Source organism: Balaenoptera acutorostrata, chromosome 5 (genome assembly GCF_949987535.1).
Source record: "Balaenoptera acutorostrata chromosome 5, mBalAcu1.1, whole genome shotgun sequence".
NCBI lineage: Eukaryota > Metazoa > Chordata > Mammalia > Artiodactyla > Balaenopteridae > Balaenoptera > Balaenoptera acutorostrata.
Genome location: NC_080068.1, coordinates 34,309,211 through 34,333,323, shown reverse-complemented (window position 1 = coordinate 34,333,323; position 24,113 = coordinate 34,309,211).

Here is a 24,113-nt window from a genome sequence, read left to right as displayed (position 1 = left end):
CAGGGTGGGCAAGGAAGACTGCTCAGAGGACCAGCAGTGCTGACCAGAGGTCTGAACGCAGCAAGAGAGCTGCTGAGTCAGATACCCAGGAAAAAGCCTCGCAGTCAAGGGAACCCCAAGTACCAAAAGCCTAAGGCCAAAAGAAAATATGTCATCTCTCTATCCCTCCCACTGGCATAGCTTCCTGAGAGCAGGGATTCTGTCTGTTTTGCTTATTGCTGTACCCAGTGTTTCTAGAACATGTTTGGGCTCACAAATATTCTCTAGTTGAATGAGAGAATGAGCGAGCGTCCGACTGGCAGTCAGGGCAGGGCCCTGTTTTTCGCTGCAGCCCTTCCCACCTGCCTCCTGTCGGGGGCAGGGGTCAGATCAGAAGGAACAGTCAGGAGCAGCTTCAGGACGAGGGACCTGGTGGGGACAGGATAGGTTACCTTAGTCATCTCCAGGTGTCAAGAGGATGAAATTACTTACTGTCTGTAAATTTCCTAGCACCACGGGGAAGAGTATGCTCTAAAAGTTGGCCATTATTAATATCACTGTTCTTCCCAATCAATAATAAACCATAAACCTATATGTCTATGCCCACTTGGACCTGGCCTATTGTTTCTTTGTATTTAATTTATAAATCACCCATCAAATATTCATGTTATTTATCTGCCAAGGAACAAATACAGGCAGCCTCACTTACAATGCTATGATCCTGTTGTTTATCTGGCGGGACCCTTGAACTTCGATACCCTTTCCTTTTTTTTGTTTTTAAGATTTTTTTTTTTTGGATGTGGACTACTTTTTAAAGTCTTTATTGAATTTGTTACAATGTTGCTTTTGTTTTATGTTTCGGTTTTTTGGCTGCGAGGCATGTGGGATCTTAGCTACCTGACCAGGGATCGAACCCTCACCCCCTGCCCTGGAAGGCGAAGTCTTAACCACTGGATCACCAGGGAGGTCCCTCCATCCCCTTTCCTTGATGCATGAAGGGGAGGGTGGTCTCTGGCCCCTCAGGCACTTGTTTATTCCTTTGGAGGAAGCAAAATAGAATCCAGCCGAGGGCTTCCTCAGTGAGGGACCACCATCCCTGCTCTGTGCCCCTTAAAGTTAGGGACTCTTATGGGGGCAGTAATTATGGGAGAAGAGCTTCATGGGTTCACAGCCCCAGCCCTGGTTCACCCTCCTTTTCCTTCTCTCACCCTCATGTCCTAAATGCCCTGGCTTCTCATTTGCACCCCGCTCCAGACTTGACCTTCTGTTGGCTGGGTGGAACTATTCCCCAAGGAGATAACCCCTCATAGCGCCTTATATGACCATCCACATTGTTTACTACACATTTGGCCAGAGGTAAATGAGGTCGAATGAAACAAAACTCCAAGTCAATGGCCATCACCTCCCTTCCCTCTCTCAGACGCCCAGCTGACCCTCAAGTGAACTGACTCTGAAGCCTTCTCCTGTTTTTTTTTTTTTTTTTTTTCCTTCTCCTGTTTTGACAACAGGTCAGTTTTCCCAGCTCAGGAGGCATGACCTTTCGCAAACATGATCTCCAGGGCAGCCAGGTGGGGCTACTTCTTCCTCCTGGCCTCTCCTCCTACCCGGGCAGCTAACACCAGGTCTCTGGGCGAAGGTGGTGCTTTTAGACACCACATCCTAGACTAACTAGCAGGTTCTCCCTGTTGCATTGTATGTGAGAATTTAAATTGGTGTAATGGCCTTTGGGAGGGCTATTTGGCAATATACATAAAAAGCCTTAAACATATAGATTCCCCTGACTCAGTAATTCCACCCCTGGGGGTTTATCCTGAGAAAATAATCAGAGATGCAGCCAAAAAATGTATGTATAAGAATGTTTACTGCAGTGCTGGTTATAATGGTAAAAAAATCAGAAAGAATCCACAGGGACTGTGTTAAATAATTTATGGTACTTTCCTATAGAGGAATACTAGGCAGTCTTTTTTTAAAAAGTGTACCTAGGGGGCTTCCCTGGTGGTGCAGTGGTTGAGAATCTGCCTGCCAATGCAGGGGACACGGGTACGAGCCCTGGTCTGGGAAGATCCCACGTGCCGCGGAGCAACTAGGCCCGTGAGCCACAACTACTGAGCCTGCGTGTCTGGAGCCTGTGCTCCGCAACAAGAGAGGCCGCGATAGTGAGAGGCCTGCGCACCGTGATGAAGAGTGGCCCCCGCTCGCCGCAACTAGAGAAAGCCCTCGCACAGAAACAAAGACCCAACACAGCCAAAAACAAATAAATAAATTAATTAATTAATTAATTTTTTTTTAAAAGTGTACTTAAAGCATATATGATGATATGAATCATGGATTCTCTCCCTTTGCCTTCCAGATCACTCTTCAGCATCCAGGCTGCCTGCCCTTGACCTCCCTCTGGGTTTGTCCAGTGGGAGACACAGCAGGAAGCACATGAAGGCAGGGTTTTGGTTCCTGGGCTGCTTCTCTACTTGAGGCATCGACTGTGTCAGGCAGCACCTCCGCTCCCTCTCCCACCCTCTCCCCTCCAGGTCCATGACTGCCGCTCCCACCCCCCCTCCCCATCCTGCAGGCTTAGCAGGAGGACCTCTTCCGGGTGCTCGGTCTAGGTCAGCCCTCCTCCTGGTCCCTTCACCAGTTTAACCAGGAGGTTAGAGGGAAATCTGTTTCCTGGAGGACCTGCACTGATGCAGTGCAGAAAAAAAGATGCTTGCTATATATATGAGGATAGGGGCTGAGTCAGGCCAGAAAGCAGCACAATTCCAACTGTGTACATAAATAAATATGTTCAGAAAAGGAAAACATACTGGAAGGAAATATACCAATGATTAACTGTCTTTGCCTCTGGGTTGTGAGACTGTAGGTGATTTTTCTGGTCTTACACAATTCTGTCTTTTGCACATTCTTGAAAACAGTTATGTATTCCCGTTAAAGTGAAAAAAATTTAAATTAACCTACGTTTTAAAACTGAAATAAAGTAGAAGAATTAACTGCTCGATAACAGTATAATGACAGATCAGTTACCCACAAGTACACTGCAGACAATAGATTTTAACTAAATGTATGATAATGTAATTTAAAAGGAAATATAAACATCTCAGGGTGAATTGTAACTAGGCCTTGACTGTTCTCAATCCCACCTTGTCTAACGCTGAGCTGTGGTCCTGGTTAACATAACTCTTTGCTGGGGTTATGGATGGGGTGGTGGTAGGGTGGGGATTTCATACGGGCAAAACTTTTCAGTAATGTTTGATTTTGTTCGGATTGCTTTTGTAGTTTCTAAATCAGATGGTTTCTTTAGAAACATACTATGGGGATTACATTTTTCAGAGAGTAAAATTAATTGCTTATACATAATAAATACCCCTTATGCAGGACTGACTTTCAGAGTTTCAGCTAATGGAGGCTCCGCCTTGAGGAAACATTCAGCTGGCTGGTCTCAGATAGAGGTGCAGACTCAAAGAGCACCAGGCAACTTGCTTGAGCTAGTTATAAAAATCAGAAAGAGCTAATCCTTATATAGTGACTGCTACGTGCCAGGCTGGGTTCTAAGTGCTTCACGTGTGCCCACTTAATCCTCAAAACTGGCACTATTGCAATCCTCATTTTATAGATGAGGAAACAGGAACACAGAGAACTTGCCTCGGGTCTCACACGGGTAAATAGCAGAATCTGGATTTGAACCCGGGCAGGTTGGCTCCAGATTCCGGGCTCTAAAGCCACCAAACCTTTCTGTGCCCTTCAGGAATTTTTTTTTTTAATTTTAATTTTTGTTGAAATATAGGTGATGTACAATGTGTTAGTTTCAGGTGTACAGTAAAGTGATTCAGTTATACATATACATAAATATATATAGGAATGTATTTTAGGTTTCACTCCGGAGGAGGTGTAATTTGACTGAAGTTTGTATTTTGCCAATTGTATCAGGCGTCACGCGTGGAAGCCTGAGCTAATTGGCTCAGTGTTTCTGATTGATCCCCGTGATCTTTCAGCGCCCTTCGTAGACTGGTAACTGGGACAGCTGCCCAGCTCTTCTGCCCCGAATCCCGCTCCGCTGGGCCTCCAAGTGTCCCTGATCATGGCCCGTCAGAGGAAACATCAGACACAATCTCTCAGTCTCAGAGCCAAGAAAAGCTGCATCCCGGGGTCCCACCAGCTTTTAGTTCCTGAACACACTCTGCCTCCTGATTAGCTGCCAGAGAAAATAGTGTCTGAATCGTCAGGCATCCTTTGTAAGGTGCAGTTGCCTCCTGATCAGGAAGAGGTTACTACAGCAAGCAAGCGCCCGCACTCTCCCTCCCAACTCCAGAGGTGAAGGTGTTCACTAATTACCTTCATCTGCAAAGACCATGTCTGTCTGAGCAGTGTGCTCTCAGCAGGACCTTTAAAAAACCTGCCGCATGTTAAAAAGCAGACCTGCTTTTAATTTATTAAAAGACTTGGCATTTTTTTCCCCACTGTGCATTTTAAAATGCAATTAGACAAAATGGAATAATAATCAGGCAAAAGTACTAAGGAGTTTTCACATAGGTGGCTGTGTTTCTCACGCCCCTTTCCCTTCCCGGACCTTCCTGCTGGGACGCGCCTGAAGTTGGCAGCTCCTCCCCATCACCACGTTCCTGCAGACCCGGGCTCCCTGGAATCAACCGCTGAACCTTCATGCAACCCTTGCTAGACGGCGGGGCTCATCACCCTCACACTGTGCACTGGTCTATCCCTTGTTCGGGATATTTTTGTCAAATTTCCCTCAAGATCAGGATGAGCATGTGCATTTTTTTATCTGTTTGTTTGTTTTACATTTTTTATTTTTATACAACTTTTAAAGGTTACTTTCTATTTACAGTTATTACAAAATATTGGCTACATTCCCCGTGCTGTACAATACATCTTTGAGCCTATCTTACATCCAACACTTTGTACCTCCCACTCCCCCCCACAGTGCTAACCACTAGTTTGTTCTTTATATCTGTGAGTCTGCTTCTTTTTTGTTATATTCACTAGTTTGTTGTGTTTTTTTAGATTCCACATAAAAGTGATATCGTACAGTATTTATCTTTCTCTGTCTGACTTATTTCACTTATCATAATGCCCTCCAAGTCCATCCATGTGGCTACAAATAGCAAAATTTTGTTCTTTCATGGCTGAGTAATATTCCATTGTATATATGTACCACATCTTCTTTATCCATCTATCTGTCAATGGACACTTAGGTTGTTTCCATGTCTCGACAGTTTTAACTAAAAGCATGAGCATTTTTGAACAAGTTCCTTACTTAGGTAACTGAGTGCACGGCTGAGTTTGAGAGCTGCTATAAACCCCAGGAAGCAGGTCCACACCTACCTTTCCCGTCATCGTATCCTTGGCACCAGCACAGTGTTAGGAACATGGATGCTTCAGACGGATATTTATTGACTACTGGATGAATGAATGATTGAAACTTCATGAGACATGTTACAGGTTTCTATGGAAATAAAAAGGAAGAACAATCCCACCTCACTTACCAATGACAGTGGATCAAGGAAATGGGAAGTGAAGAGAGGTCAGGAACCTCACACTGTATGTTTTGTTAACGCGGTCAAGCACATACAGTGCACAGGGGTTTTGTGGTGTAATAACACACACCACGTGAAGAGAAGCCTGATGTCCATTAGTCACTATTGGCCCCTCACCACTGGCATAACCAGAACAGAGGGATATGGCAGATTAAGCTGGAAAGGGCAGGATGCTTACGGTGCTGACATCTTTGCCGTAAGTGCCAAAGAGGTGAAGGGACGTGGATTCTGTGGATTGTGTCATAGCCTCCCCACCTGTCCCCAGGCTGTGTCAGGTGCCCTTCACGTGCCTATAGAGCAGTCCCTGTGCACAGCTGAACATGCTGTCTTATGAAATGTGCAACCCTCTGCACTGGGAGGGCCTTGAGGGTCTCTACAGCACTTGCCTCTGTGTCCCTGGGGCCTAGCAGGGTGCCTGCTCACACCTAATAGGTGCTCTATAAATGTGTTTGGACTCCATCCACCCAGTCAATGTGGATTTAGTAATTAAACCTGTTTCTGTGGCACTGGGATTTGAACAGGGGAACAATGGGTTCAAAGAGCTCTGTGAGGGCTTCCCTGGTGGCACAGTGGTTGAGAATCTGCCTGCCAAAGCAGGGGACACGGGTTCGAGCCCTGGTCTGGGAGGATCCCACATGCCGTGGAGCAACTAGGCCTGTGCGCCACAACTACTGAGCCTGCGCGTCTGGAGCCTGTGCTCTGCAACAAGAGAGGCCACGATAGTGAGAGGCCAGCGCACCGCGATGAAGAGCGGCCCCTGTTTGCCACAACTAGAGAAAGCCCTAGCACAGAAATGAAGACCCAACACAGCCAAAGATAAATAAATAAATTAATTAATTAAAAAAAAAAAAAACCAAAAAAAACTCAGGATCTATGAGTCAGTTTTAAAAAAAAAAAAAAGAAAAAGAGCTCTGTGAGCCTCGGAAGGGAAGCTATTCTCATTTTACCAGCTCTAACTGTCCTATCCTCTTCCTCACCCAAGCCCCTTCCCTATGTTTTAATGGGCAACTAAGCTAGTTTCTTCCTCTGAAAAGAAACTAGCCAGTTTGAAAAGGCTTGCACTGAATTCCTAACCCAATCAGGGCACTTCATGGAAGAAGCCAGATTTGGATATTTGCCAGATTAAATTTCCATTCATTTCTCTTTTCCTTGTTTCCTTTCTTCCCTCCTTCCTCCCTTCCTTGCTAATTGTTGCCCTCCGCACGTGTACTGTCTCGGAAGCAGGATGGCATTCTCTGTCATGGGCAGCGGGCACCAGATCAATTGCTCCAAGTTCAACTTCTAAAAAATTACAAGAGAAACGATCACCTAGGCAGTGTGTTTGGATTTCAAACCTCCTGGGGTTTGGCTGGCCACCAGAAGCCCACCAGTTTGCTTTCTCTGGCCTATGAGAAAAGTCTTGGACATTTGGGCTTGCAAATCAGACTCTCCTCCAGCTACGCTGATATTGATGTCCACGAAAACCTCAATTAACCATGAATAAGGCCCGCTTCCCAAGCCGAGCCTTGCTCACACCTGCAGCTCACATCCCTACTAGGTCATCTGCAACCTCTGTAAGCCAGGCTCTCGGCACTCAGCAGGCTGACGATTCCAAAGTGCCTGGGATAAGGGAGACCCTCGGGGTTGAACCCTGGCTTTTCTCAGGAGGGAGTGGCTGAATTCTCTCTTGCAGTGACCATCGTTCCTTCTTTGCCTGATGGATGTTCACTGACCATCAGCACACGTGCCAGGCAGAGCACAGGGTGCAGAGTCTAGTGGGAGGCTGCCCAACCTCATGCTCAGGAACAAAGAGAGCCCAGGCAAGTCTGGGCTTCCCCAAATGCACAGGTGCAGAGCTCACCAGAAAGATCACACACTTACAGATAATACATAATCATGCAAACTTGTAAGTCCAGAGCACAGTTCAAAAGTTGGCTGATAAGGTGACCTTGTGATCCCACAGTCATTGGATAGGTGCCCAGAAGCCCCTTTCCTTCTGGCTTTGTTCTCTTTTTTCTTTCCTGGCCCTCCGCTCACCCCCAGGCTGGAGCCCCATCTAGTGAAGGCTGTTCTTGCTGGCCTTGCTGGTGGATCCTCAGGGTGGTGAAGCCTTCACCTCCCCTCCTCCAGTCGGAGGCAGAGGCCATGCCTCTGCTGGGGAGCACCCAGGAGACACACCAACTTGCCTCTTGCTGACACTTCATCTCACCTTCTTCACCTTGATGCACTGATGTGTCGAAGGACCACCCTCCTCCACTAGGGATGAGAGGAGAACAGACACGGAGGATGAACCAGGGGGACCAGGGTAGGGCTGCCAGGAAAAATACAGAGGGATTTCATCCCAAATATTTGGGATGTACTTACAATAAAAAAATTATTCTTCATTCATCTGAGATTCATATTTGACTGGGCATCTCATATGTTTATTTGCTGAATCAGGCAACCCTTCCAGGAAGGCCATGACCACCTTGGGAGGCAGACTCCTTACTTCCTGCCACCACCTATAATCCCCATTCAGCCAGCGGGGCTGCTTCTGTGGCCTGGGGCTGGAAGGCCCTCTTCAAAAGAGGAAATGCCACTTTGAAGAATAACTTTGATTTGGGACCTCCACTAGGTTGAGGTCATGTGACCAGGCAAACCCATAATGGAAGGAATGACTCGGCCTCTCTCTCCTCTATCCATTAGTGTGAATGATTATTCTACGATGAGATGGGACCACTTTTTCTCCCCTCAGTGGGCTGGGGTTTTCCTGTGGATATTAGTTTCCTAGAGCTGCTGTAGCAAGTACCGCAAACTGGGTGGCTTAAAAGAAATGTCCTGTCTCCCACTTGTGGAGGCTGGAAGTCTGAGATCAAGATGTAGGCTGGTTTGGTTCCTTCGATGGCCTGGGAGGGAGAATGTGTTCCAGGCTGCCACCCAGCTTCTGGTGTTTGCTGGGAATCTTCGATGTTCCTTATCTGTGGAAGCCTCACTCCCATCTCTGCCTTCATCTCCACGTGGCGACCTCCCTATGTGTGTCTCTGTGTCCAAATGTCCCCTTCCCTTAAAGACACAAGTCATATTGGATTAGGGTCTACGTTAAGGACCTCATTTTACCTTGATTACCTCTGTAAAGACCTGCTTTCCAAATAAGGTCACGTTCTGACGTACCAAGAGTTAGGGCTCCAACCTATCTTTCTTGAGGACGGGGGGAACCAATTCAGCTCATAACACAGATCCTCCAGTCATGCATATTTGCATTTGCCAGGAAGATAAGGCAGCCTCCTCATCAGGAGTCAGTGGTTTGGTTCCTCTGCCGGCTTTGGGTTGGATAATGATTTAAGGGTAATGGAAGATAAACTGCTTGTCACCGCCCACTCTGTGTTCCAGGAGATGGCTTTGCTAGGGGAGGTGGCCCCAGCCTGACCCTCGATGGGCTCTTCCATTACGTGAGGAGTGGGTGATGATAGCCGCCTTTAATATTAAGCCCTTTGGCCTCCATCCCCTGAGCCCTAAGCACTCCCCGCTGACCCTCCAGAGGGAACGGCAGGACTCTCTTCCCTGAGAACCTTCTGCAAGTATCTGCCTGCCGCAGAGGCACTGGTGATGCTTTGCTTAGAGTGGTGTTCAAGGAGGGGAGGGTGGGAGGGAGAAAGGTGGTCTTTCCTGCAGATCGTCCCCCTCCCCTTCCAATCTAATATCAGAATCAAGCCTCTGCTTGCTTCCCCTCCTCCATGCAGATGCTGGGAGAACAAGATAAAATTCCTTGTCAGCTTGGGCCTTAAATTCTCATTTATTTATTAGGAAATGATACAGTCCTCTCCAAGGAGCCATCTCTCCTGCTTGCCTGGGCACTGTCCATTACTAAGGAAATGAAGGCACCGAAAGACCCACTTTGAAGCCAGGGTGGTTTTTTGTTTTTACTTTTGTTTTTTGTTTTTTTTTTTGGTGGCTCTCTGTTTCTGTATCACCAGGGAGAATGCTTTTTTGAAGCCTGTCCAGGAAATTTAGTTCTAAGAACAGCCTGCTAATCTGAGCTTCTTCAGGACTGTCCGGTGTGATGAATCTGGCATAATGGCCAAAAAGAGTGGCCTCACGGTGGTGGGAAGTCCTTTCTTAGTCTGCTAGGGCTGCCCCTTCAAAGCACCATGGCCCTGGTGACTTAAACAACAGAGGTTTGATTTAAGATCAGGGTGTTGACAGGGTTGGGTTCTCCTGGCCTCTCTCCTTGGTTTGTGGATAGCTGCCTTCTCAGTATGTGCTCACATGGGCTTCCCTCTTGTTCATGACTGTGTCCTAATAGCCTCTGTTGACTGAAAAAAAACGCACAAGCTAAGAGCTGAGAATTATGTTTCATTCGGCGGATTTGCTGAGGACTTAAGCCAGGGAGGCTTCATCTCGGATAGTTCTGAGGAGCCAGAATACATAGGAGTTTTTGCAACACAAATCAGGTAGTTGGAACATCTAAAGATTACTGTTAATTAAGGAAAAACAGACATCTTAAGTTAATGAATTTAGCTCCTGTCTATGTATGGGAAGATGCAAGAGTCTGGGCTCACTGAAATCATTCCTCTGATATGCACCTTAACTATCTAGGGCCAGTGTTGGAGAAAACATCCTGAATCCCTTCAGGGTGCACAGTTCTGGTGGCTGCAGTGGCTGCGGGCTTGATGGCTGCAACATCTTTGTTTATTGATAGGGCAGGTGACATTCTTCATCCAAACCTCATCTTATAAACACACCAGTCCTATTGGATTAGGGTCCACCCACATGACCTCATTTAACTTTCATTACCTCTGTAAGGACCTTGTCTCCAAATACAGTCGCATTCTGAGATACTGGGGTTTAGGACGTCAGCACATGGATTTGGGAGGACACAGTTCAGCCCATAACAGCGCCCTGCCTAAGATTCAGGAGAGACTTGGGTTTGACTCTGCCTCTGGGTATGTGACTTTGGTTGGAGGTTTTAGGTTGCCAGCCACAGAAGCAATGCAGGCTCACTTGAGCAACACGGGAATTGGACAAGATGCTGTTGAGAGCACACCAGTGTGGACGAAAAAGGTCCGTATCAGTAAACAAAGGATGTTGCAGCCAGCAATCATCAGCCACTGCAGCCACCAGGACTGTGCACCCTGAGGGGATTCAGGATGAAGAAAAGTAAGACTGGCGCTAGGTAGTTAAGGTGATATCAAAGGAATGATTCAATGAGCCTAGACTCTTGCATCTTCCCATATATAGAAAAGCTAGAAAAGTGCTAAATTCATTAACTTGAGATGTCTGGTTTTCTTTAATTAACAGTGATCTTTTGAGGATGCGACCGCCTTCTCTGTGCTGCAAAATCTCCTGTACATCCCGGCTCCTGCCTCACCTCTTCGTAACAGTCCCTCAGAGCTCTCTGAGAGGCTGCCTCCCAGGCTTAAGACCTCAGCAAGTCCACCGAATAAAACATAATTCTCAACTTTTAGGTAGTGCCTTTTTTTTTTTTTCAGTTGACACCAACAAGATGGGAAGGCTGGAGACCCAGGCAGTCACCCTGACACCTTGGGTGATGGGAAGCGGGCGCCCAGGAACTGTGCTATGCTGGGAACACTCCAATCAGGGCGAGGCGGACCAGGTGGGTTGAGTTTCTGAGGAGGAGGACCACTCCCTTGCCGGGTTTGCCGCTGTCCTAGGGCAGGAGGAAGAGGGATCCAGAGCTTTGGCCTCAGTCATGGGGGTCGGGGACCAGGATTCACATGCCAAGTTGGAGGGAGTGAGTCCTCAAGGGCAGCAGCTGTCAAGAGAGGGAACAGAGGCTGGGAGACCAAACCAATACAAATTTCTATCACATCACTTATTTCCTTGCTTGGAAGAAAGGGGTTACATCGGATGATCTATACACTCTGTCTTCATGAAACATTTACTAAAGCTCCCCACCACTTCTTTCTTGAGTTCTTCCCCTTTCTTTGTCAGGTGGGTGTTGGTACTTCCACTCCTGGCTCTTTGTTGCCTGCGGAGCTGCACTGGCCTTTGACTGCTCCGCAGCGTCTCCCCCAGTGGAGGCGCTGACCTCTGTTTGTTCAGGAAAGTCACTAGGCTTATACAGCTATAAAAAAGCAGGTGAGCGGCTCTTTGGTATGGTTCAGTTTATTAACGTCTTTGTGATTTGTACTGGCAGTAAATAGTATATTCATCATAAACAATCATTCAACCCGCCATTCTTTCTTTGGTCCTCAGCTACCTTGTCTACAAAACAAGAGGGTTGAACTCAATGATTATTAAGGTCTCTTTCAGCTCTAGCTCTGTTGGATTCTATGAAAATTAAACTCCTCGGGGTAGGTAGTCTATGGGGCTTGACTGTGAGGCATCCCCCAAGAAGTTGGAAATGGGGAATGTAATTTCCCTCTGAGAGAAGAATTACAAAGCCAGCCGGCACCAGATCAAAGGAGAGATATTCAAAGTCTGCTTAAATGGACAGCATGGAATTCAGACCAGAGCGGTCTGGAGTGACAGCAGGAACATCCCCAGGGACAGCTTGGCCTGTCAGGACATGACAGAGCATCACGGGCACACAGAAAAAGGAGACTGAGAATGTGAGTGCATCAGGATTTATTCCAGATTTGGCCAAGGCAAGGCTGGGGTACAAGGGGCTGGGTACCCACACGTTAGAAGGCTCTGTGGTGGAGATGGGTAGGGGCTTCAGGGCCTCAGGACTGGACCCCTAAGCGAGATGATAGTCCATATCATTAATAACCCATATGGTACAGGCACCAGCCAAACACTAAGGGCTTCAGCAACAGCTGGAACAGGGACCTAGGGTCCCCACTATGCCCATCATTTATCCTCTAGTGGCTGGGACATCTGTGGAGTCCCTCATGCGGGAAGAGCAATGAGTAAGAGCATATAAGAGGCTCGGGGCAGAAGCTATTTACTGATCGGCTCAGAATTATTTTAATAGCTTACATGTTTGAATCGTTCAATTCATTCTCTTTCTCTGATTCCAGCTCACCAAGCAAATCACTTGATTTGAATGTGTTTTCCCATATGCTTCTACCTATAGGGAAAGAATGGGTATGACTGGTTACATGATTGTAAGATTAATGTGTTTTTCAAGGTAAACTAATAGGCTTTCTGTTTTATCAGTCTCTTGGGAGCCTGATCACGTTGATCTTGATCACGTGAATCCACCCCGTGAGAGAAATCCACTCTTGGCTTGTTAACAAAGTCAACTGCCTCAATTAAACAAACAAACAAACAAACCAATTTAAAAATGGGCAGAGGACCTGAATAGACATTATGCCAAAGAAGACACACACACGGCCAACGGGCACATGAAAAGATGCTCAACATCACTAATCATCAGGGAAACGCAAATCAAAACCACAATGAGCTATCACTTCACACCTCTCAGAATGGCTATTATCAAAAAGAACACAACAAATGTTGGTGAGGATGTGGAGAAAAGAAAACCCTAGGACGCTATTGGTGGGAATGTAAATTGGTGCAGCCATTGTGGAAAACAATATGGAGGTTTCTCAAAACACCAAAAATAGCACGAGCAATATGAACCAGCAATTCTACTCCTGGGTATATATCCAAAAGAAACCAAAATGCTAATTTGAAAAGATACATACACCCCAATATTCATAGCAGCATTATTTACAATAGCCAAGATATAAAAATAACCTAACTGTCCATCAACAAATGAACTGATAAAGATGTGGTGTATATATACAATGGGATGTTACTCAGCCATTAAAAATGAAATTTTGTCATTTGCAACAAAATGGATGGACTTGCAGGGCGTTAGGCTAAATGAAATAAGTCAGATAGAGGAAGACAAATATTGTACGTTATTACATGTGAAATCTAACAAATGAACAAATGAATGAATCTAACAAAACAGAAACAGACTCACAGATGTAGAGAACAAACTAGTGGTTACCAGTGGGGAGAGAGAAAGGGGGAAGGGGCAACATAGGGGTAGGGAATTAAGAGGTACAAAATATTATGTATAAAATAAGTTACAAGGGTATATTGTACAACATGAGGGATATAGCTGAAATTTTATAAAAACTTTAAATAGAGTATAATCTATAAAAATATTGGATCACTATGTTGTACACTTGAAATAAGTATAATATTATAAATCAACTATACTTCAATTTAAAAAAAGCCCAGACTTGCCCTATGGAAATACTTCTTGGAAGTAGCTGGCCAGCCCCTCTTTCTTTTTTTAAAAATTTTATTGGAGTATAGTTGATTTATAATGTGTTAATTTCTGCTCTATAGCAAAGTGATTTGGTTATACATAAATATTCATCTTCATATTCTTTTCCATTATGGTTTATCACAGGATATTGCTGATAATTCCCTGTTCTATACAGTAGGACCTTGTTTATCCACCAGCCACTCTTTCCAACTTAGAGTCAGTGGTCTGAGAGCACTTTTACTATTTTCCTATAGAATCTCTGGCTGAATTTCCACAACATGTAAAAGTTCAGCTGTAGACAGGTCAGTATGATACAGTGGGTTTGTGTGTGTGTGTTATTTTAGTAATACTAAATTTATTTTCAAATAAAAATCTCACAAAGATCTCCCCGTTCCCGATAAGCATATACATATGCCAGCATCTCTATTTGGGTATGAGCAATGCAGTGGGTGAGGGAAGCCTCCTTGAGGGGTCATTTGGACAATGACTTGATTGCTGGGAGGAAGTGAGCCATCCAAAGTCAAGGACACCCGTGGTTCTAAGCAGGGGCCCCAGGGAATGCAAAGCAGAGAGTGAGCTTGGCACGTTTGAGGAGCAACAATAAGTCCAGTGTGTCTGGAGCCAAGAGAGTGAGGGGGAGAGGGGTTCAGTCAGTGAGGTGCCAGGAAACCGATGGTGGACCCCAGTAAGGAGTTTGAATTTTACTGGAAGTACGGCAGGAAATATTGGAGCACTGTGAACAGAGGCAAATCACGATCCAGCCACATTTTTAAACATATTATTTCCCTGCATAGAGAATAAACATACAGAAATAGGAGTGGGAGCAAGAAGATCTATGACAAGGCTAATGCAGTAATCCAGGTAAAAGGGGATGGTGGCCGGGAGTAAGCTTTCAGGTGTTGGGGCCCCAGCTTGGAAACAATGGGCTTCTAGATATATTCTGTCGGTGGAAGCAGGAGTTTGAGAAAAGAGAACCTGAGAACGATTTTAGGTTTGGGGCCTGAACAGGAGAGGAGGAGCCGATGTAGAGGAGGGCAGGGCATCAGGAATTTTATTTGGACATTTTATGTTTGAGGTGCCCATTTCACACCCAAAGAGAGATGCCAGCATATGGATACACTTATCTGATTTGGGAACCAGAAAATCGAGATTCATGGCACAGCTCCTCCACTAAGAAGCCCTTCACTGTGACCCCTCAAGTCAAGCCTTGGCCTTGCAGACACTTGAGCCCATGCTCTGTTCCAGGAAAAAAAGTTGGGAGAATGGGAAAGAAAAGAGAAGTGACCCATCTCCCTGATGCCAGAGACAAATCCTAGGGATGTATAGAAGACCCTGGGGGGGTAGAGTACCACAGTGAAATTTGGGGCTGGGGGGCTGACCTGAGACTGTGGAACCCACAGTCAGGGGTTCCCCTTTTGCAACAGTGCCTGGAAGGAACACTACTGGGACCTTCCCTGGGGTTAGTCCCTTGTTCCCATAGAATGCCCAGGAAGCCATGGACCCTGGTGACATCAGAACTTTGGTGACAACTCATTTTCTATTGAGCCTTTAAGGTCTCTTTTCCTCTTTCCAGTATTGGAATTCCATGGAATGTTCAAAGTGCCATCACCTCAAGGATGTAAAGGCCATTTCTAGGGCAAAAAAGGTGACAGAGATGGATTCATGCACACCTTCATTGCCTATTTGTTCTCTCCTAGTCCCTTCCACAATTACTCCCATGTCTGACTGATTTTCTCCACTCTAATGTGTTCTTTTGACAGAGACAGGGGAACAAGCTTTAGATGTCCTGACTTCTTGCCTGGACAGAAACACGCTGAGTTGGGATTGGATATCGCTGGGAAAGCTTCCCCCGGAAACCAGAAGGGGAATGTGGCCAGGTGTGCTGGCAGACTCCTGCTGGGTGAGGTCCCCTCCAGAGCCCCAAAGAGGGTTAACCAGGCCCTGCTCTCACCTGTTCCAGAGAAGAGGCCCTCCCAGGTGGCCTCAGCCAGAGCTACCTGTTAGAGTGGCTGCAGCTTGGATTTCACCTCCTTCAAATCAGCCAGAACAAATTCCACTGCCCAGTCGCTAGGAAGAGGTCCCAGGTTATCCAACCATTTTTCCTCCCCTGAAATCCTTTCACAAAACAAAAGGGGAAGTTGCCCATAGTCAACCCAGCAAATGTCCAGCAGCCTCTGAGACAGTCTGGACACATCCCACAGGCCTGGGCCGGCTCATTGCTAAGTCCTTTTACAACATTCCCATCACTATTCTAAAGAATAAAACCATTACTGGCACATAATGTTCCTCATCACGGTACAGGACAGGCCCCAGGCTCCATTCTTGGCCCTGACACTTACTTAGTTTGGTGACTTAGTAATCTTGAACAAATCCATTCACTTTTTTTTTTAAATTAAAAATAATGTTTTAAAATCTAGGCTTTTTCAGGAGCAGCGGATTAAATCTCCACAATCAACTTGATGTACCCTGCATCTGTGGAATACGTGAATAGACAACGAATCATCCCAAATCAAGGAGGTGGACTTTAGGCGTAACGATATATATGTATTTTTCCCTTTTTCTTTTTTTTGTGAGTGTGTATGTGTATGCTTCTGTGTGTGATTTTGTCTGTATAGCTTCGCTTTTACCATTTGTCCTAGGGTTCTGTCTGTCTGTTTTTGTTTTTTTTTTTTTTAAGTATAGTTTTTAGCGCGTGTTATCATTGGTGGATATGTTTTTTGGTTTGGTTGCTCTCTTCTTTCCTTCTTTTTATTACTTAAAAATTTTTTTAATAATTATTTTTTATTTTAATAACTTTTTAATTTTATTTTATCTTCTTCTTTCTTTTTTTTTCTCCCTTTTATTCTGAGTCATGTGGATGACAGTCTCTTGGTGCTCCAGCCAGGCATCAGGGCTGTGTCTCTGAGGTGGGAGAGCTAAGTTCAGGACATTGGTCCACAAGAGACCTCCCAGCTCCACGTAATACCAAACGGTGAAAATCTCTCAGAGATCTCCATCTCAACATCAAGACCCAGCTTCACTCAACGACCAGCAAGGTACAGTGCTGGACACCCTATGCCAAACAACTAGCAAGACAGGAACACAACCCCATCCATTAGGAGAGAGGCTGCCTAAAATAATAATAAGGCCTCAGAAACCCCAAAACACACCACCAGACGTGGACCTGCCCACCAGAAAGACAAGATCCAGCCTCATCCGCCAGAACACAGGCACCAGTCCCCTCCACCAGGAAGCCTACAAAACCCACTGAAGCAACCTTAGCAACTGGGGGCAGACACCAAAAACAATGGGAAATACGAACCTGCAGGCTGCGAAAAGGAGACCCCAAACACAGCAAGTTAAGTAAAATGAGAAGACAGAGAAACACACAGCAGATGAAGGAGCAAGGTAAAAACCCACCAGACCTAACAAATGAAGCGGAAATAGGCAGTCTACCTGAAAAAGAATTCAGAATAATGATAGTAAAGATGATCCAAAATCTTGGAAATAAAATGGAGAAAATACAAGAAATGTTTAACAAGGACCTGGAAGAACTAAAGAGCAAACAAACAGTGATGAACAACACAATAAATGAAATTTAAAATTCTCTAGAAGGGATCAATAGCAGAATAACTGAGGCAGAAGAACGGATAAGTGGCCTGGAAGATAAAATAGTGGAAATAACTACTGCAGAGCAGAATAAAGAAAAAAAATGAAAAGAATTGAGGACAGTCTCAGAGACCTCTGGGACAACATTAAATGCACCAACATTCGAATTATAAGGGTCCCAGAAGAAGAGAAAAAGAAAAGAACTGAGAAAATATTTGAAGAGATTATAGTTGAAAACTTTCCTAATATGGGAAAGAAAATAGTTAATCAAGTCCAGTAAGCACAGAGAGTCCCATACAGGATAAATCCAAGGAGAAACACACCAAGACACATATTAATCAAACTATCAAAAATTAAATACAAAGAAAAAATATTAGAAGTAACAAGGGAAATACAACAAATAACATAAAAGGGAATCCCCATAAGGTTAACAGCTGATCTTTCAGCAGAAACTCTCCAAGCCAGAAGGGAGTGGCAGGACATATTTAAAGTGATGAAGGGGAAAATCCTACAACCAAGATTACTCTACCCAGCAAAGATCTCATTCAGATTTGACAGAGAAATTTAAACCTTTACAGAGAAGCAAAAGCTAAGAGAATTCAGCACCACCAAACCAGCTTTACAACAAATGCTAAAGGAACTTCTCTAGGTGGGAAACACAAGAGAAGGAAAAGACCTACAATAACAAACCCAAAACAATTAAGAAAATGGTAATAGGAACATACATATTGATGATTACCTTAAATGTAAATGGATTAAACGCTCCAACCAAAAGACATAGACTGGCTGAACGGATACAAAAACAAGACCCATATATATGCTGTCTACAAGAGACCCACTTCAGACCTAGGGACACATACAGACTGAAAGTGAGGGGATGGAAAAAGATATTCCATGCAAATGGAAATCAAAAGAAAGATGGAGTAGCAATTCTCATATCAGACAAAACAGACTTTAAAATAAAGACTATTACAAGAGACAAAGAAGGACACTATATAATGATCAAGGGATTGATCCAAGAGGAAGGTATAACAATTGTCAATATTTATGCACCCAACATAGGAGCACCTCAATATATAAGGCAAATACTAACAGCCATAAAAGGGGAAATTGACAGTAACACAATCATAGTAGGGGACATTAACACCCCACTTTCACCAATGGACAGATCATCCAAAATGAAAATAAATAAGGAAACACAAGCTTTAAATGATACATTAAACAAGATGGACTTAATTGATATTTATAGGACATTCCACCCAAAAACAACAGAATACACATTTTTCTCAAGTGCTCATGGAACATTCTCCAGGATAGATCATATCTTGGGTCACAAATCAAGCCTTGGTAAATTTAAGAACATTGAAATCGTATCAAGTATCTTTTCTGACCACAATGCTATGAGACTAGATATCAATTACAGGAAAAGATCTGTAAAAAATACAAACACATGGAGGCTACACAATACAGTACTTAATAACGAAGTGATCACTGAAGAAATCAAAGGGGAAATCAAAAAATACCTAGAAACAAATGACAATGGAGACACGACGACCCAAAACCTATGGGATGCAGCAAAAGCAGTTCTAAGAGGGAAGTTTATAGTAATACAAGCCTACCTCAAGAAACAGGAAACATCTCGAATAAACAACCTAACCCTGCACCTAAAGCAATTAGAGAAAGAAGAACAAAAAAAACCCAAAGCTAGCAGAAGGAAAGAAATCATAAAGATCAGATCAGAAGTAAATGAAAAAGAAATGAAGGAGACAATAGCAAAGATCAATAAAACTAAAAGCTGGTTCTTCGAGAAGATAAACAAAATTGATAAACCATTAGCCAGACTCATCAAGAGAAAAAGGGAGAAGACTCAAATCAATAGAATTAGAAATGAAAAAGGAGAAGTAACAACTGACACTGCAGAAATACAAACGATCATGAGAGATTACTACAAGCAACTCTATGCCAATAAAATGGACAACCTGGAAGAAATGGGCAGATTCTTAGAAATGCACAACCTGCCGAGACTGAACCAGGAAGAAATAGAAAATATGAACAGACCAATCACAAGCACTGAAATTGAAACTGTGATTAAAACATCTTCCAACAAACAAAAGCCCAGGACCAGATGGCTTCACAGGCGAATTCTATCAAACATTTAGAGAAGAGCTAACACCTATCCTTCTCAAACTCTTCCAAAATATTGCAGAGGGAGGAACACTCCCAAACTCATTCTACGAGGCCACCATCACCCTGATACCAAAACCAGACAAAGATGTCACAAAGAAAGAAAACTACAGGCCAATATCACTGATGAACATAGATGCAAAAATCCTCAACAAAAAACTAGCAAACAGAATCCAACAGCACATTAAAAGGATCATACACCATGATCAAGTGGGGTTTATCCCAGGAATGCAAGGATTCTTCAATATAAGCAAATCAATCAACGTGATACATCATATTAACAAACTGAAGGAGAAAAACCATATGATCATCTCAATAGATGCCGAGAAAGCTTTCGACAAAATTCAACACCCATTTATGATAAAAGCCCTGCAGAAAGTAGGCATAGAGGGAACTTTCCTCAACATAATAAAGGCCATATATGACAAACCCACAGCCAACATTGTCCTCAATGATGAAAAACTGAAACCATTTCCACTAAGATCAGGAAAAAGACAAGGTTGCCCACTCTCACCACTATTATTCAACATAGTTTTGGAAGTGTTAGCCACAGCAATCAGAGAAGAAACAGAAATAAAAGGAATCCAAATCGGAAAAGAAGAAGTAAAGCTGTCACTGTTTGCAGATGACATGATACTATACATAGAGAATCCTAAAGATGCTACCAGAAAACTACTAGAGCTAATCAATGAATTTGGTAAAGTAGCAGGATACAAAATTAATGCACAGAAATCTCTTGCATTTCTATACACTAATGACAAATATCTGAAAGTGAAATTAAGAAAACACTCCCATTTACCATTGCAACAAAAAGAATAAAATATCTAGGAATAAACCTACCTAAGGAGACAAAAGACCTGTATGCAGAAAATTATAAGACACCGATGAAAGAAATTAAAGATGATACAAAGAGATGGAGTGATATACCATGTTCTTGGATTGGAAGAATCAACATTGTGAACATGACTATACTACCCAAAGCAATCTACAGATTCAATGCAATCCCTATCAAACTACCACTGGCATTTTTCACAGAACTAGAACAAAAATCTCACAATTTGTATGGAAACACAAAAGACCCAAAATAGCCAAAGCAATCTTGAGAAAGAAAAACGGAGCTGGAGGAATCAGGCTCCCTGAATTCAGACTATACTACAAAGCTACAGTAATCAAAACAGTATGGTACTGGCACAAAAACTGAAATATAGATCAATGGAACAGGATAGAAAGCCCAGAGATAAACCCACGCACATATGGTCACCTTACCTTTGATAAAGGAGGCAAGAATATACAGTGGAGAAAAGACAGCCTCTTCAATAAGTGGTGCTGGGAAAACTGGACAGCTACATGTAAAAGAATGAAATTAGAACACTCCCTAACATCATACAGAAAAATAAACTCAAAATGGATTAAAGACCTAAATGTAAGGCCAGGCATTATTAAACTCTTATAGAAAAATATAGGCAGAACACTCTATGACATAAATCACAGCAAGATCCTTTTTGACCCATCTCCTAGAGAAATGGACATAAAAACAAAAATAAACAAATGAGACCTAATGAAACTTAAAAGCTTTTGCACAGCAAAGGAAACCATAAACAAGACCAAAAGACAACTCTCAGAATGGGAGAAAATATTTGCAAATGAAGCAACTGACAAAGGATTAATCTCCAAAATTTACAAGCAGCTCATGCAGCTCAATATCAAGAAAACAAACAACCCAATCCAAAAATGGGCAGAAGACCTAAATAGACATTTCTCCAAAGAAGATATACAGATTGCCAACAAACACATGAAAGAATGCTCAACATCATTAATCATTAGAGAAATGTAAATCAAAACTACAATGAGATATCATCTCACACCGGTCAGAATGGCCATCATCAAAAAATCTACAAATACTAAGTGCTGGAGAGGGTGTGAAGAAAACGGAACCCTCTTGCACTGTTGTTGGGAATGTAAATTGATACAGCCACTATGGAGAACAGTATGGAGGTTCATTAAAAAATTAAAAATAGAACTACCATACAACCCAGCAATCCCACTACTGGGCATATACCCTGAGAAAACCATAATTCGAAAATAGTCATGTACCACAATGTTCATTGCAGCTCTATTTACAATAGCCAGGACATGGAAGCAACCTAAGTGTCCATCAACAGATGAATGGATAAAGAAGATGTGACACATATATACAATGGAATATTACTCAGCCATAAAAAGAAATGAAATTGAGTTATTTGTAGTGAGGTGGATGGACCTAGAGTCTGTCATACAGAGTGAAATAAGTCAGAAAGAGAAAAACAAATACCGTATGCTAACACATATATAATGGAATCTAAGAAAAAAAAATGGTCATGAAGAACCTAGGGGCAAGACGGGAATAAAGACGCAGACCTACTAGAGAATGGACTTGAGGACGTGGGGAGGGGGAAGTGTTAGCTGGGACAAAGTGAGAAAGTGGCATGGACTTATATACACTACCAAATATAAAATAGATAGCTAGTGGGAAGCAGCCACATAGCACAGGGTGATCAGCTCAGTGCTTTGTGACCACCTAGAGGGGTGGGATAGGGAGGTTGGGAGGGAGGGAGATGCAAGAGGGAAGAGATATGGGGATATATGTATATGTATAACTGATTCACTTTGTTATAAAGCAGAAACTAACACACCATTGTAAAGCAATTATACTCCAATAAAGATGTTTAAAAAATAAAATAAAATCTAGGCTTTAGAATCCATGTTTGTTAGCAATAATACAGCAATGACAATTACTACCATTATTCTCGGATGCCCACAATGGGTCAGGCACTGTTCTAGGAGCTGGAAAAATAGTGGTAAGCAAGGAGACAAATGTGCCCTCTTCAAGGAATTTGTAGCTAATGATCTTGGATGGGCAATATTGTCGCCATTCTACAGCCGAGGTCATTCAATTTTGCAAACTTAAGTTATGACGTGTGAAGTACTTTCCATTATTGTCTGTTATTAAGTCGCTGCCTCTTAGTTCAATCACACCGCGGACCATGCTTTGTGCTGGTGGAGTCCACCATCGGGAAGCCATGTTTATTTTCCCTTTGCCAACTGCTGCTGGTAGGTTCTATCAATAGGGGGCACTAGAGGGAGCTGGGAGCTGGAGCAGAGAAGGGACTTGCTTGCACCCTCCTATGTGCTTTCTGAGGGTTTCCTTGCTGCTTCTGTCCAGTGGTTGCTATTTGTCCTTGTAGCGGCAGCTGAGTTCAGTTCGAGGTTTTTCCAACATGTGCAGAAGCAGCTGCAGCGCACTCCTTCCGAGATTCCAGCACTAGCCAGACAGCAACCCGTTCTCCCCGATCTGAACCCCTGTTCTGCAGGGCCCCTCCTCCAAGCTTCTAGATGCTCCTAATTCCAACTCTTAGTTCCCGAAGCCAGGGGGGTAGCCACTTCCTAAAGTTGCTACCTTCATGATATATTAGTGATCTTTTTTTAACTCTTTCAATTTTCTAGTTAACAGTTCCTTATTTAAAACCCTCTCAGTCAAAATAATTGGTGTGGCGACTTCCCTGGTGGCGCAGTGGTTAAGAATCCGCCTGCCAATGCAAAGGACACTGGTTCGAGCCCTGGTCTGGGAAGATCCCACATGCTGTGGACCAACTAAGCCCGTGCACCACAACTATTGAGCCTGTACTCTAGAGCCTGCAGCCACAACTACTGAGCTCATGAGCCACAACTACTGAAGCCCACGCACCTGGAGCCGGTGCTCTGCAATAAGAGAAGCCACCGCAATAAGAGGCCCACACACTGCAATGAAGAGCAGCCCCCATTCACTGCCACTAGAGAAAGCCTGCGCACAGCAAGGAAGACCCAACACAGCCAAAAATAAATAAATAAATAAATAAATTTTAAAAAGATACAAAAAAGAAAATAACTGGTGTGGTTCCTGTCTCCTGACCTGACCCTGCCTTATGCAACGGGGTCACCCAGCTGAGAAAGTAGCAGAGCTGGGGTTCAGATGTTGACCCAACTGATTCCAAGCCTCTGCTCTACTGGCCGATAACGTCTCTGTGGCTGCAGATCCGTGTGGAAGGGGGGGCAGTTGGTAATCTCTGACCACTGAGCCCCCTAAGAAGACCTGTCTCATCCTTCATGATAGAGAAGGAAGACTGTGTCCAAATGGTCACTCTCCAAGGAGGACTCACTTGCTGCTGAAAAAGTGACGACAGTCTGCAACTTTCCCTTCCTGGTCATGTCCCTCCTGAGGGCAGCTGGTACTCCCTATTCAGTGCCACCCTGCAGCCATGTCCCTGCTTCTTTCCTGTTGATGAGTCCTGGGATTTGGGTCAGGCAGAGGTCTCTTGGTCTTGGGCAAAGTAGACTCTCTCCCCAAGCCCAAGGTTGAATCACAATTTGGCTAAGCCAGCCATGGTTGTCTCCCTCCCCTTTGCTGGTGATTGGGCATGAGACTTGGTTCCTGCCAATGAGACAGAAAGACAGACAGAAATGAGGCAGAAAGGGAAATCTATGGGGGCTTCCCTTCAGTGAGGAGAAGGTTACTACCCGACTCGGTTCCTTCCAGCTTGGAGCTCCATCTCAGGACTAGATGACACTATTGAGAACGAAAAGCCAATAGCTAAGGGCAACAAAGCCAAGAATCAGAAAGAGTCGGATTCTTCATGGCACTCTACAGTCCC